The sequence below is a fragment of the Dama dama genome, chromosome 22 (assembly GCF_033118175.1).
Source record: "Dama dama isolate Ldn47 chromosome 22, ASM3311817v1, whole genome shotgun sequence".
Classification (NCBI taxonomy): Eukaryota; Metazoa; Chordata; class Mammalia; order Artiodactyla; family Cervidae; genus Dama; species Dama dama.
Window position 1 is genome coordinate 59,685,164 of NC_083702.1, and position 16,507 is coordinate 59,701,670.

A 16,507-nucleotide genomic window follows, 5' to 3' on the forward strand; every position below is an offset into this window, starting at 1 on the left:
TGAAAAATAAATGAAAGTAATTGAAAGACACTGTAATTGAAAGTATACACACCAGCTAATAGGAGAGATCTTTACCTGTAATAGTACACTCTTAAGTTATCACTATGCCTAATTATCTCTGTTAAATTACTATATTGATATCAAAGAAAAACTGCTGTCTAAACATTTCAGAATTTATGTAATAGACTTTATATAGCATGATCTGTCCTATTGCAGCATATTAAGGAATGTATGTTTTGATAAGAAGGAACACAAGAAAAAATTGGAACTATCACCTCCCTGCAACTTTGAAACATAAATCATCAACATGACCTCATGAAATATACAACAGAGAGCTCTTAGATACTAAAGTCACTATGAGAAATATCAGAATAAACAAATCTGCACAAGAGACTCTAAAGTAGTCATTATTAAAACCAGAATAATTATGTGACACTTAGAAATGTGTGGCTAATAAGTTAATAAATGATGAATATAATTATTCATTATATATAATTTCAAAAGAGATGAATGATTTTAATTACTTAATTTAGATAATGTCCTGTAAAAGCTATATGTTAAAACAAGAACAAGTTCAGGACATCAATATGTAAAATTCAGAAAGTATAGGAGTAGGAGCCAAAAGTTGCTCCGATTTCTTTATATGTGGAATTTTAAGTGTCACACGGTCACATCTAACTCTTTGCAACCCCATGGACTATAGACCACCAAGCTTCTCTGTCCATGGGATTCTCCAGGCAAGAAAACAAGAGTAGGTTGCCATTTCTTCCTCCAGGAGATCTTTCCCAACCAGGGATCGAAACTTCGTCTCCTAAATTGCAGGTGTTTTCTTTACTGCTGACCCATTTGGGAAGCCCATCAAAACAATGATAATAAGTAATTAATATTTGAGCTCCTGAGATTTTATTGTGTTGAAAAGTAGCATCCTTTTAACATGGAGGTTAAAAATGTAAAATGGTGGCAGCATTGTAGCTTGAGAGAAAGAAGGCTAAGAAAGCTGAATACAGAGAAGGTCCATTTGGTTAGGATTGCTTACTAGCACTTTTTTTTTTTTTTTTTTGGTGTTATGTTTCCCTAAGTGTTTGTGATGACTGTGGCCTTTGTTGATGTCTGTTCATTTGAAGAAGTGGGCACCACTTCCAAGCTTCACAGACTGGCTTTGAGAGGGAAAGCCCATCACCACCCAGCCCTCCCAGAGGTTCTGGGCTCACCATCTGATGAGTTCATGGATGAGCTTGATGCTGAAGTCCAGTACCACTTATTGAAAAGAGTATTGTAGACTGAAAAAATAATGCACAATGTGAGAGTTGTGAGTTATGTTTCATTTGGGGCATCATGAGGGCTATAGCCTGGGAGACAGCATTACAGATAGCATTGAGAAACTGACCTCACAGTGAACCCCAGCATCAGGGTCACACAGCTACCTCCTATGCCAGGCTGGGCCCATGGCCCAAAGCTCTAGGCCAGTGCCTGCTCCAGCACCAACAGCCCATGTGGGTCCAAGATCCAGACTTGCCCCTGTGTTCCCATTCTCCAGGAATGCCCCTCACAGACTTAAGCTGAAGGTCCACCCCCATGTACACAGGCTCGAGAACCAATACAGCAGTCTAAGACCAGGCATGCTTCCAGAGACATGGGTGCCAGAGCACCCTAGTGGACCCCAACACCAGGATGGTCCCCACAGGCTCCAGAGCAGGTCCATCCCCAGGCACCAGGCTCAACATAGCATCCCACCACCTCTTGCAGACCCAGGCTCATGCCCCATCCTGCACCAGATCTTCCTTGGGCACCTGGGTGCCAGGATTGCCATAATGGATTCAGATGTCAGACCTGCCCCAGGGGACCCAGGCTCCAGGCACACACCTGCAGACACAGGCACCAGGTCAGCCCTGGTGGACCTAGGCAGCAGGCCAATTTGATGGGAAAGGAATTAAATGGTAATGGAATGGAAATGGTGATGGTAATGGTAATTAAAACAGAAATAAACAAATGGGACCCAGATAAACTTAGAAGATTTGCACAGCAAAGGAAACAATAAACACAAGAAAGAAAATCAATAGAATGGGGCAAAATATTTGCAAATGATGTGACCAGCAAAGGATTAATTTCTAAAAATATATAAATAGCTCACACAGCTCAATATCTAAGAAATAAACAACCCAATCAAAACATGGGCAGAAGATCTAAATAGATATTAATCCAAAGAAGACATACAGATGGCTAAAAGGCACACGAAAAGATGTTGAAAATCACTGATTACTAGAGAAATGCAAATCAAAACTACAATGAGGTACCACCTCATACTAGTCAGAATAGCCATCATCAAAAAATCTACAAACAATAGTGCTGGAGAGGGTGTGGAGAGAAGAGAAGACTCCTACGTTGTTGATGGGAATGTGAGTTCGTGCAGTCACTGAAAAACGGTATGGAGGTTTCTAAAAAAAACCTAAAAATAGAACTAATGTATGAATTGGCAATCCTACTTCGGGGGCATACCTAGAGTAAACTAAAATTTGAAAAGACACATGCATCGCAAAATTCATTTCAAAACTATTTACAACAGTCCTTACATGGACACAAACTAAACTCTCATCAGCAAATGACTGCATGAAAAAAAGTGTGGTACATATACACACAATGAAATATTATTCAGCCATTAAAGCAAAATGAAATAATGCTATTTTGCCATTTGCAGCAGCATGAATGAACCTAGGGATTATCACAATGAGTGAAGTAAGCCAGACAGAGAAAGACAAGTATCAAATGATATGGCTCAAGTGGTAAAAACCGGCCTGCAACGCAGGAGACAGAGGAGACACAGGTTCAGGAAGATGCCCTAGAGTAGGAAATAGCAACCCACTGCAGTATTCTTGCTTGCAAATCGGGTGCACAGAGGAGCCTGGTGGGTACAGTCCACAGAGGCACAAAGAGTCGGACACAACTGAGCACGCAGTCATGACACACAATTGCTTATATGTGGATTAAAAAAAAATGATACAGATTAACTTACAAAACCAAATAAACTCACAGACACAAAAAACAAACTTACATTAACCGAAGAGGAAAGAAGGGGTAAATTAGGAGTTTGTCATAACATGTGCACACTATTATAATAAAAATATATAACCAACAAGGACCTACTGTACAACACAGGAAACTGTGTGCATATTTTGCAATAACCTACAAGGGAACAGAGACTGAAAAAAGAACATATATAACTTAATTATTTTGCTGTACACCTGAAACTAATACAACATTATAAATCAACCATGTTTCAATTTAAAAATAGGAAATTATTCTTGTTTACTAAGCTGACAAAAATTTTAAAAATGATTCAAAAAAAGTTTACAAAATAATGCTCTACATTACACTTATAAAGAATAAGATCTCTTGGAGATTCTTAAGTATATTTAATAATTCAGTTTAAGAATTTTTAAAACTATGGCTTTTAAGTGAATCATGGAACATTCATTTAAATTACTTAAGAAATACAATACTCCAAAAATTTATATATCATAATACAACCAAATCCCTCCATTCATTTTATTCTAACATGCTATTAAGGAAAATACATTTTGCAATTTTATATTTCTAACACAGAAATACTTTATTTTGAAGAACAGAAAGTTAAATTCAGATATATAGAATGGAAAGGGTTTCTAAGCTCAGGTAAGCATAAGTGATAAAAATAAATTAAATATTATTGATCAATTCTTGTACTAGAAGCATCAAAATAGCTTTTTTTCAATGTTTCTTGTATGCTTTCATGTTGATTATTTCAATAAACAATATTACTTGCCTGAAGCAGAAAATATCTTTCTAAATACATCTGAAGGCTTGTTTAACTTGCTGGTTCCTGAGAGTATAAATGAATGGGTTCAACAAAGGGGCAACTGAAGTATTTAATACAGCCACTCCTTTGCTTCATTTGCTGAAGGCTTTATGTAGATGAATACACAACTACCGTAAGTGATGGATACAACGATCATGTGAGAAGAGCAGGTAGAAAAGGCTTTCTTCTTTTGTTGAGCTGAAGGGAGTTTTAGAATTGTCTTGATGTTGTAAGAGTAAGAAAGAATTACCAATAGCAGTGTGACCACAAGGATTATCGCAGCTAATAAAAATGCAATCATTTCTAGTAAATGTGTGTCTGAGCAAGAAAGTTGTAGGATAGGAGAAATATCACAAATGAAATGATCAATGACATTTGAATCACAGAAATCCAGGTGAAGAACCAAAATCAGTGGAGGGAAAATGACCGGGAAGCCAGTTGCCCAAGAACTGAGTACCATCTGATGACAAATTGTGCTGCTCATGATGGATGTACAATGCAAAGGCTTGCAAATGGCAACATAGCGGTCATAGGACATAGCCGCCAGAAGGCAAAATTCTGTAACTTCCAAGAATATGTAAAAAATAACTGAGCCAAGCAACCAGTGTAAGAAACCGTCTTTTCTCTGTTCACAGTGGTGATTAGGGATCCGGGGATGCAAGCACTTGTGAACGAAATTTCCAGGAAAGAGAAATTACGGAGGCAGAAATACATCGGGGTCTTGAGATGGGAATCCAACAGAGTGAGGGCAAAGATGGTTAAGTTTCCGATCATGCTCAACATGTAATTTAGAAGCAGAACCAAAAAAATTAGGATGTGTAACTGGGAATGATCTGTCAGTCCCAGAAGGATCAACTCTGTGCCTTGTATGGTTCTTCATTTATCCTCTGTGATTTCGAACAATTTCTTGTAATAAAAAAAGGTATAAAAATAAGAAACTACAGGAATAGATTTATCTTTAAGATATGATATATTAAAGGATACAAGTGCACAAACATTTGGCTCAGTTTGAAGATACGCTCTAGAACTGTGCTGCAAATACTATTATTACCGAAGTCAACTCAGTTTTGGAAATTGACCTATAAAATCCATAAGAGTTGTTTTTTTTCAGCCTTATTTACAAACTTCCAGGCAATTACAACTGATTCCAATTTGTCCATTGTTAAATAAATTAAATAAATCCTTGGTTCAGATTTCAAAAATAATTCATTCATTTTTAATTAACTTCATCAAAACAAAATTATACCAGTGAAGTGAATTAAAACCTACAGTTAAATTCTGCTACTTTAGATTTCATATTAAAGGGCCATTTGATTTAAGCCCAATTAGTCACCTAGAGAAGCGACTTCCCTAGGAACTACTGATGAAGGCCTAGAAAGGACAAGAGAAAAAGGGAACATACGTGTGTAGTACCACAGCAAAATAAATACCTGTCGAATCTAGGAAAAATTGAAAATGAATATAAAGCAGATACAATCACATTTGCAAAAAATTACAATGCATTTAGAACTTCAACATTTTCCTGCATGTAATGGAGACCAAGTAATAAAAGAGAAAACACAGAAAAGATCATCACAATCTCCACCCAGTTACACAGATTCAGAGTCTAACATCACTTGCCATTAAATTATCTTTTAATCAGGTATTAAATTACAGTGCATATATGTTTTTCATGAAAAGGAAATCTTTCAATAAAACATATTTTATTCTCTAATATTTGTATAAAAGTAAAAGAATTTTAGTGAAATCAGAGTACTAATTGGTTATATATTTTACAGCCATATATTCAACTAAAATATACTCGATGATGAACTTCATTCCCCTCCTACTCTGAAGAAATCTTTCTTTATCAACCATCTGTGAAATAGGTTGACTATTTCCAAATAAACTTAGAATATAAGCACTGCAAAAAAAGGAAAATAGACTACATCATAGAGTATACAATGTTTTCTTCATTTTAAAATAAATTAATGTAAATTACCTTCCTTCTCAGCAATTATTTTGCCAGTCAGTATTTTTGCCTGTTCTGAAGCTTTTCTTCTTTTCCTTATTGCATACATAATATTTTTCCTTCTACATGATTTAGCCTGTTACTTCATATAGGAATTCACATACACCACATTATTTAGATAAATAATTTTATTTATTATTTATATAAATAAAAGCAAATCAAATCTTTGTTTTTCATTTCATGTATATTAGCATATTCTTCTCCTCTTAGATTAACACTCCAATGAATTAGCTCCAGGGTGTTAATGGAAAAGGCAGCTCTTAGAGAACCATAGATAAATCTAAACCTTCTTTCCTTGATCTGGTCTTTATTTGACCCTATTTATTTTGTTAACATGCTCTTTCCCTAATTTCTACTTTTTTTCTGAAAAGTATATTGAACTTTCTTATAGTTTAATTGTTGGTATTAGAGTAATTTCAAAATCAGGAAGCAGATATTTGTTCTGCAACCAGTGCAGATTTGAAAATCCATAATTATCAGTGATAAATTGTCATATATCAAAGTGTTGGTCAGAATTAGTACTCCTCAGGGAGTTAATTTTTCTGATTTTTCAAAAATGTATTAAAACATGTGAAATAAATTCTCCAAGAAAAACTTCCCCCAACTTTGTAATGTTTGACTGTCATCTAGAGTTGCCAAGGTTCTCCTTGTCTGAAAAGAAACTAAAGTCTCTCAGTCCTGTCCGACTCTTTGCAACCCCATGAACTGTAGTCTACCAGGCTCCTCTGTCCATATCTAGAGCAGTAGAATTATCATCTTTCCCTCCACATTCCCACACAGCAGTGTCTGGTATAAACTATGAAGTACTGGAAATATAAGTGCAAATACATATCTCAAGCTTCATGTTCTTGCATTTACAGATTCATAAATAGATGAGAAATAAGCAATGCTTTATTCAAAGAGAATTAATATCACCTTTAAATTGCTGTTATTTATTTGTGTGTTATTTACCTGGTAGCAATAATTATTTTTAAATATTTAAAAGAAAAGTAAGACACTACTTAAACCACCATTAGTAGAAAATTGGGAGTTTACTAAAAGAAAAGTTAAGCTGTAATCCAGCAATTAAAACATATTTAAAAGTTTCACTTGATCATTAGGTACAAATAGATGGGGAAACTCAGCTCACGTAAAACAAATGTATTCCTTAGATCAACAAGTAAAGCCCATGGATGTTGGATGAGTCAAATAAGCAAGAGAGTTCTCATTATTGGCTGTTTTCATCATTGAATTCTGCAGTTCAAATCTCTCTGACATTTAGAGGTAGGTTTGGCAAAATCCAGGAGTCAATAATGAGAAATCACACTGCAGTAACAGTATTCATCCTTCTGGGACTGACAGACGATCCTCAGTTACAGATTTTGCTCTTTAATTTTCTATTTATCACCTACATTTTGATTATAACTGGAAATCTGACCTTCACTACCCTAACTTTGGTGGATCCCCACCTTAAAACGCCCATGTATTGTTTTCTCCAAAATTAATCTTTCTTAGAAATCTTGTTTACAACCACCTGTATTCCAAGATTCCTCTACAATATGTCAACTGGGGACATAGTGATTACCTATAAGGTATGTTTCATACAACTATTTTTAACCTGTCTCTTTGGGGTAACTGGATTTTTTTCTCTTGGCAACCATGCCATATGATCGTTACATAGCCATCTGCAAACTCTTGCATTATATGATGATCATGAGCAACAAACTGTGCAAAACAATGGTCATCTGCTGCTGGATGGCAGCACTTATGACTATCCTCCCATCGCTCAGCTTAGATGTTCATCTGGAATTCTGTGATTCAAGCATCATCGACCATTTTGCCATTTGACCATTTTGATGTATCACCCCACCTGAAGATCTCATGCTCAGACACGTGGTTAATTGAGCAGATGGTTATAGCCTGTTCTGTACTGATCCTCATCATCACTCTTCTTTGTGTAGTTCTCTCCTACATGTACATCATAAGGACAATTCTAAAATTCCCTTCTCTTCAACAAAGAAAAAAAGTTTTTTCTACATGTTCTTCCCACATGATTGTACTTTCCATCTCTTATGGCAGTTGCATCTTCATCTATATCAAACCATCTGCAAAAGAAGAGGTAAATATTAACAAAGGTGTATCACTACTTATTTCTTCCATATCACCAACGTTGAATTCTTTTATATATACTCTGAGGAATAAGCAAGTTAAACAAGCCTTTGATGACTCACTCAAAAAAATTACTCTTAATTTCTCTTAAGAGAAATTAAAATTTTGCTTAAGAAAGTAAAATATATCTGTCAATAAGCCAACTCAAAAGGTGCACATCTATCTCATTTTCACAAATTTAGAAAGAATTTAATAATTTTTTAGCTTGTAGACCAATCAGGTTGACTTCAGAGCCAGTTAATCATTAATTTTCCCTTCCATTCATATACTGAAGAACTAATTATTAAACATTGCTCTATGAAGAACAAAATATATCACTTTTAATTTTTTAACCAGACCTACCATGTTCAAGTCATTCCTTTTACTTCTTTTAAATTATATTCCCAGATATTTTGTATTACTGGCATAGAGAAGTCTTTCTTTTTTTAGAATTATAATTTATATGCACTATTATTACCTTCAAATGCACAGTGACTCCATATTTTTATACATGGTAAAATAATCACCACAATATGTCTAGTTATGGCCAGTCTGTTGAGCTTCCAGATGTTAACATATTAATAGGAGATGATTGTTGGCAATGTTAAATGAATGTTGTTAACATCTTAGATGAAATAGAAAAGTTACTTGAAAGATAAATATTACAAACCTAACTCAAAAATAAATACAGAATATTTCTTTTAGTACCTTTCTTTCTGTTTCAGAAATTAAATTAACATCTAAAAATCTTTTCATTAAAAAAAAACTTCAAAATCATGTTAACTCAAAATCATGTGCATGAATACTATCAAAAAGATAAATTACTCATTCTATGCAAATTGTTACAGAACATGCAAAAGATAACACTTTTCAATCTCTATGAAATCCATATAAACTTGATATAAATACCAGGCCAAAAAATTACAAAAATGAAATTGTAGACCAACACTCCTTATGATGACACATGCAAACATCCTTAACAATTTGCTATCAAAGCTCAATGATAATTGTTGCTGTTTTTGCTTAATCACTCAGTTGTGTCCAACTCTGTGACTGCATGGACTGCAGCATGCCAGGCTTCCCTGTCCTTCACTATCTCCTGGAGTTGACTCAAACCCATGTCCATTGAGTCAATGATGCCATCCAACCACCTCGTCCTCCATAGTCCTCTCCTCCTCCTGCCTTCAATCCTTCCCAGCATCAGGGCCTTTTCAAATGAGTCAACTCTTTGCATCAGGTGGCCAAAGTGTTGGAGCTTCAGCTTCAGCATCAGTATTCCAGTGAATTTTCAGGGTTTATTTCCTTTAGGACTGAGTGGTTTGACCTCCTTGCAGTCCAAGGGACTCTCAAGAGTATCCTCCAGCACCACAGTTCAAAAGCATCAATTTTTCAGCTTTCTCTATGATGCAACTCTCATGTCACATAACTACTAGAAAAACCATAGCTTTGACTATCCAGGCATTTGTCGGCAAAGTGATATCTCTGCTTTTTAGCACAGTGTCTAGATTTGCTATAGCTTTTCTTCCAAGAAGAAAGAATATTTTAATTTCATGGCTACTATCACCATCCACAGTGATTTTGGAGCCCAAGAAAATAAATCTGTCACTGTTTCCAATTGTTTCCCCATCTATTTGCTTGAAGTGATGGGACCAGATACCATGCTCTTAGTGTTTTGAATGTTGAGTTTAAGCCAGCCCGATAGTTACCAGATAAATTATAATTACCAGGAAAATTATAATTGCCAGATAAAAATGGCAAGAAAACTTAGTAGACACTTCATAAAGGAATTACATGAATAGTCAATAGGAACTAGGAAAGAAGTTCAAAATCATTATGATTAGAATATTCAAATTGAAATGAGTCAAACATTCCCTCAAATGGCCACAATTAGGACACAGGCCGAATGTAAGTCAAAAGGACAGAGAGCAACTGGAGCTATCATTCAGTGCTGGTGGGCATGTGTGAAGTGATGCAACTGCTTGGGAAAATATTCTGGCAGGTTCTTAAAAAGTTAAACATAGTTACCCTATGTCTCAGCTATTACTCTCCTATTTACCTAAGAAAAATGGAAATTGACATCCCCCAAAATGATATAAATGATTTTTTGTAGCCACTTGACACAGAGAGCTCAAAATTGCAAATATGTCAAATGCTTGTTTAAAAAAAAAACAGCAGAGAAATATATTTTAGTTTATTCATACAATTAAAAAAAACACTCAACTACAGAGTACATCATGAGAAACGCTGGGCTGGAGGAAGCACAAGCTGGAATCAAGATTGCTAGGAGAAATATCAATAACCTTAGATATGCAGATGACACCAGCCTTATGGCAGAAAGTGAAGAAGAACTAAAGAGCCTCTTGATGAAAGTGAAAGAGGAGAGTGAAAAAGTTGGCTTAAAGCTCAACATTCAGAAAACTAAGATCATGGCATCCAGTCCCATCACTTCATGGCAAATAGATGGGGGAACAGTGGCTGACTTTATTTTTCTTGGCTCCAAAATCATTGCAGATGGTGATTTCAGCCATTAAATTTAAAGATGCTTACTTCTTGGAAGGAAAGTTATGATCAAACTAGACGGCATATTAAAAAGCAGAACATTACTTTACAAACAAAGGTCCGTCTAGCAAGGCTATGGTTTTTCCAGTGGTCATGTATGCATGTGAGGGTTGGACTATAAAGAAAGCTGAGTGCTGAAGAATTGATGCTTTTGAACTGTGTTGTTGGAGAAGACTCTTGAGAATCCATTGGACTGCAAGGAGATCCAACCAGTCCACCCGAAGGAGATCAGTTTTGGGTGTTCATTGGAGGGACTGCTGTTGAAGCTAAAACTCCAATACTTTGGTCCCCTGGTGCAGAGAGCTGACTCATTTGAAAAGACCCTGATGCTGGGAAAGATTGAGGGCAGAAGAAGAAAGGGACAACGGAGGATGAGATGGTTGGATGGCATCACTGACTCAATGGACATGGGTTTGGGTGGACTCCAGGAGTTGGTGATGGACAAGTAGGCCTGGCATGCTGCAGTTGATGGGGTCGCAAAGAGTCGGACATGACTGAGTGACTGAACTGAACAACTATTCAAAGGTATAAACTGCTAAAACAAGGAAAATATAAAATTTCAAAGACATTGTGCTGAGTGAAGGATATCAGATACAAAATAATACATGTTGTGTTACCTAAATTTAACACTCTAGAAAGGGGTAAAAAAAAAAAAAATAACCATAGTGACAAAAAGCAGGTCAATGATTAAATGAGATCAAAGTGAGCTATATACTGTCTGGAAGCAAGATGAGGGAATGCTTTAGGGATTTGGGAGACATTATATAGCTTGTGGTGTGGTAATTAGTTGGATGGCTATATTTTTCAAAATTTATCAAATTTTACAGTTAAAATGGATGCATTTCATTGTATATAATTTATATACAAATAAAACTGATATGAAAAGCAAAGAAAATGAGCAAAATATCTTCAACATGTACCTCACATAAATAAATATTTTGGGATTCCTTGGTTGTCCAGTGGTTAAGACTCTGATTTCATTGCTGAAGGCCCAGGGTTCAATCCCTGGTCAGGGAAGTAAGATGCTGCATGCCTCATGGAGGATCTGGCCAAATAAATATATATTTTGGAATTAAACATATGGAAATGACATATGACTTCAAACACACATGTAGGCACCCACAAAGAGTCCAAATGAGATGGTAAAAAACTGGAATTCTTATACACTCTCCACAGGAGTGTAACTGATACATGCAGTTTGTAAAATACACTGCATGATCAGCAATTAAAATCTTAGGTATATTATCACAAGTAACATATATACACATTAGAAAAAAAAAAAAAAAAAAACTGTATACAAGTGATTCTTATCGGTGCTATGGGAAACAGGAAGACCTGGTGACTTCAGTGTACATTAACAATAGTAAAAATAAAATTTGGCACAATTATACATTGAGATGTTATGCAGCATTGAAAATGAACAAACTATTGCTATATGAAACAAGTTTTTGGACATCACAAACACAAACAATACTGTATAAACAAGATGGATTCAAATTTATAGTGTAGAAGATGGTGGAGGAATAGGACAGGGAGACCACTTTCTACCCCACAAATTCATCAAAAGAACATCTGAACGCTGAGCAAAATTCCACAAAACAACTTCTGAATGCAGGCAGAGATCATCAGGCACCCAGAAAGGCACTGCATTGTCTTTGAAAGGAGGTAGGATAAAATATCAGAGAAGGCAATGGCACCCCACTCCAGTACTCTTGCCTGGAAATCCCATGGGCGGAGGAGCCTTGCGGGCTGCAGTCCACGGGGTCGTGGAGAGTCGGACACGACTGAGCGACTTCACTTTCACTTTCATGGATTGGAAAAGGAAATGGCAACCCACTCCAGTGTTCTTGCCTGGAGAATCCCAGGGACAGCAGAGCTTGGTGGGCTGCCGTCTATGGGGTCTCACAGAGTTGGGCATGATTGAAACGACTTAGCAGCAGCAGGATAAAATATAAAAGATAAAAAGAGAGACAAAAGAGGTAGGGACAGAAATCCATTCCAGGAAGGGAGTCCTAAAAAAGAAGTTTCCAAACACCAGAAACACTCTCACCGGTGGGTCTGTGGCAAACCTTGGAATCTCAGAGGGCAACATAACTGGGAGGAAAAATAAATAAATAAATAAATAATTTAAACCCACAGATTACGTGCCTAACGGCAACTCCCATCAGAGAAGCAGCCCAGACGCTTGCGTCCACCACTAGCAAGCAGGGACTGGACAGAGTCGCGGGCTGCATTGCTTTCGGTAAGAACCAGGCCTGAATGCCCTGAGGGCAGTCTGAGGGAACTAACTCGAGATAGCCACCCAGACTGTGGGATAGCTATCCCATGAAAAACCCTAACCTAAGACACCTCCAGGCACGCTCACAGAACAAAGGACTGAGCAGTTAGCTGGCTGTGGACCGACCCATCCCCCCAGAGACAGGCGGGCGAAGGCAGCCAGAGCCGGAAGGGGGCAATAGGCCCCAGATAATCATCCTCTACCAAACTGCAAGCAGGCTTAGTTGCTAACCAAGACTCCTTGGGATTCCATACAGTCAACATCTGCTGGGAGGGTCACAGCCAGAGATCAGCTCCCCAGAAGAGACGCACAGCACACCAGAGAAGGCACGCCCTTTGTACACCCAGAAAACCGAGCGGCTGGGACAGGGGAGGCGATAAGACGCAGCCTCCAACTGGGGGCGACTGCGCTCACCAAGCATCTGGTCACCTGAGCTGCTTGGACCTGGGACGGGCACCAAACGCAGGCCCAGCCAATTCTGCGCCTTTGTGGAGTACCCGAGAACCTGAACCTGAGTGACTTAGGCCTGGGAAGTGCACACAACTCAGGGCCCGCCTCAGACATTTCCCAGCAGAGCAACCTAGGGTCTGAGCAGTGCAGACTGGGAAAGTACACATGCCGTGAGCAGGGGCAGAGCCAGTGTGCTCGAGACACTGGGAGCACTCCCCACACACCAGTGACAATTGTTTGCAGTGCTCCTTCACACAGCACGACTGAACAAGTGAGCCTAAAAAGTGACCACCACCGCCCCCTGGTGTCAGGGCGGAAATTAGACACTGAAGAGACCACCAAACAGAAGAAGCTAAAATAAACAGAGGGAACGGCTTTGGAGGTGACAGGTGCAATAGATTAAAACCCTTTAGTTAACACCGACTACATAGGAAGGGGCCTATAGATCTTGAGAAGTATAAGTTGGATCAAGAAACTATCTGAAAATGAACTGACACCACACTCTCTGCAACAGCTCCAGAGAAAGTCCTAGATATATTTTTGCTATTACCATTTTTTTTAATTTTAATTTTTAAAAAATTTTTTCAGTACGTTATTACTCCTTTAATTTTCATTTTTATAATCTAATATCATTACCTTGTAAAAAAAAAACCCTATTTTTAAAGGAAACTTCATATATATATATATATAATAATTTTTGTGACTTTGTTCTTTTACTATTGTATTTTTGAGAATCTAACCTCTACTCTAGATTTTTAATCTTTGCTTTTTGATATTTGTTATCAATTTTGTACCTTTAAGAACTAAATCTTCAGTACCCATTTTTACTTGGTAGTGAGATTACTGGCTTGATTGCTCTCTCCTCCTTTTGACTCTCCTTTTTCTTCTCCGTGTAGCCTCTATCTCCTCCCCCCCCCCCCTTCTCTTCTCTACCCAAATCTGTGAATCTCTTTGTGTGTTCCGGGCTGTGGAGAACACTTATGGAACTGATTACTGGCTGGATCTGTATCTCTCCTTTTGATTCCCCCTTTTATCCTCCTGGCCACCTCTGTCTCCTTCCTCCCTATTCTCTTCTCTGTGTAATTCCATGAACATCTCTGAGGGATCCAGACTGTGGAGAGCACATAGGGAAATGATTACTGGCTAGCTTGCTCTCTCCCATTTTGATCCCCCCTCTTCTCCTCCTGGTCACCTCTATCTCCCTCTTCCCTCTTCTCTTCTCCATGTAACTCTGTTTACCTCTCTGGGTGTTGCTCACTGTGGAGAAACTTTTCATCATTAACCAGATATTTTATCATTTGTGCTGTATATATGGAGAAGTCTTGAGGCTACTGTAAGAATAAGACTGAAAACCAGAGGCAGGAGGCTTAAGTCCAAAACCTGAGAACACCAGAGAACTCTTGACTCCAGGGAACAATAATCAATAGGAGCTCATCAAAAGCCACCATGCCGATACTGAAACCTAGCACCACCCAAGGGCCAACAAGTTCCAGAGCAAAACATACCACACAAATTCTCCAGCAACACAGGAACATAGCACTGAGCGTCAATATACAGGGTTCCCAAAGTCACACCAAAATGACTGACATCTCAAAACTCACTACTGGACACGTCATTGCACTCCAGAGAGAATAAATCAAGCTCCACCCACAAGAACACAGACACAAGCTTCCCTAACCAGGAAACCTTGACAAGCCACCTGTCCAACTCCACCCACAGTGAGGAACCTCCACAATAAAGAGGAAACACAAACTGCCAGAATACGGAAAGGCCGCCCCAAACACAGCAATATAAACAAGATGAAAAGGCAGAGGAATACCCAGCAGGAAAAGGGACAGGATGAATGCCCACCAAACCAAACAAAAGAGGAGGAGATAGGGAATCTACTTGAGAAAGAATTCCGAATAATGATACTAAAAATGATCCAAAATCTTGAAAATAAAATGGAGTTAAAGATAATAGCCTGGAGACAAGGATTGAGAAGATGCAATAAATGTTTAACAAGGACCTAGAAGAAATAAAAAAAAGAGTCAATATATAATGAATAATGCAATAAATGAATCAAAAACACTCTGGAGGGAACCAACAGTAGAATAACAGAGGCAGAAGACAGGATAAGTGAGGTAGAAGATAAAATGGTGGAAATAAATGAAACAGAGAGGAAAAAAGAAAAAAAGAATTAAAAGAAATGAGGACAAACTCAGGGACCTCTGGGACAATGTTAAACACCACAACATTCAAATCATAGGAGTCCCAGAAGAAGAAGACAAAAAGAAAGACCATGAGAAAATATTTGAGGAGATAATAGTTGAAAACTTCCCTAAAATGGGGAAGGAAATAGTCACCCAAGTCCAAGAAACCCAGAGTACCAAACAGGACAAATCCAAGGCAAAACACCCCAAGACACATATTAATCAAATTAACAAAGATAAAACACAAAGAACAGATATTGAAAACAGCAAGGGACAAACAACAAATAACACACAAGGCTATTCCCATAAGAATGACAGCTGATCTTTCAATAGAAACTCTTCAGGCCAGAAGGGAATGGCAGGACATACTTAAAGTGATGAAAGAAAAAATCCTACAGCCCAGATTACTGTACCCAGCAAGGATCTCATTCAAATATGAAGGAGAAATTAAAAGCTTTACAGACAAGCAAAAGCTGAGAGAATTCAACACCACCAAACCAGCTCTCCAATAGAAGCTAAAGGATCTTCTCTAGACAGGAAACACAGAAAGGGTATATAAACTTGAACCCAAAACAACAAAGTAAATGGCCACAGGATCATACTTAACATTAATTACCTTAAATGTAAATGAATTGAATGCCCCAACCAAAAGACAAAGACTGGCTGAATGGATACAAAAACAGACCCCTATATATATTGTCTACAAGAGATCCACCTCGAAATAAGGGACACACACAGACTGAACGTGAAGGGCTGGAAAAAATATTTCATGCAAATAGAGAACAAAAGAAAGCAAGAGTTGCAGTACTCATATCAGATAAAATAGACTTTAAAATAAAGGCTGTGAAAAGAGAAAAAGAAGGGCACTACATAATGATCAAAGGATCAATCCAAGAAGAAGATATAACAATTATACATATATATGCAACCAACATAGAGGTACTGCGATATGTAATACAAATGTTAACAAGCACAAAATGGGAAATTAACAATAACAGAGTAATAGTAATTCTGAAGAAGCTGAAGTTCAATGGTTCTATGAAGATTTACAAGACCTT

The 16,507-nt window shown here is 37.6% G+C and overlaps 2 pseudogenes; one reads left to right on the forward strand and one right to left on the reverse strand.

The window, feature by feature from the left end:
* Positions 1 to 3,791: 3,791 nt before the first annotated feature.
* Positions 3,792 to 4,712, reverse strand: LOC133043391 (olfactory receptor 6C70-like; annotated as a pseudogene).
* Positions 4,713 to 7,135: 2,423 nt separating this feature from the next.
* LOC133043392 (olfactory receptor 6C68-like) lies at positions 7,136 to 8,082 on the forward strand (annotated as a pseudogene).
* The last annotated feature ends 8,425 nt before the right edge of the window (positions 8,083 to 16,507 follow it).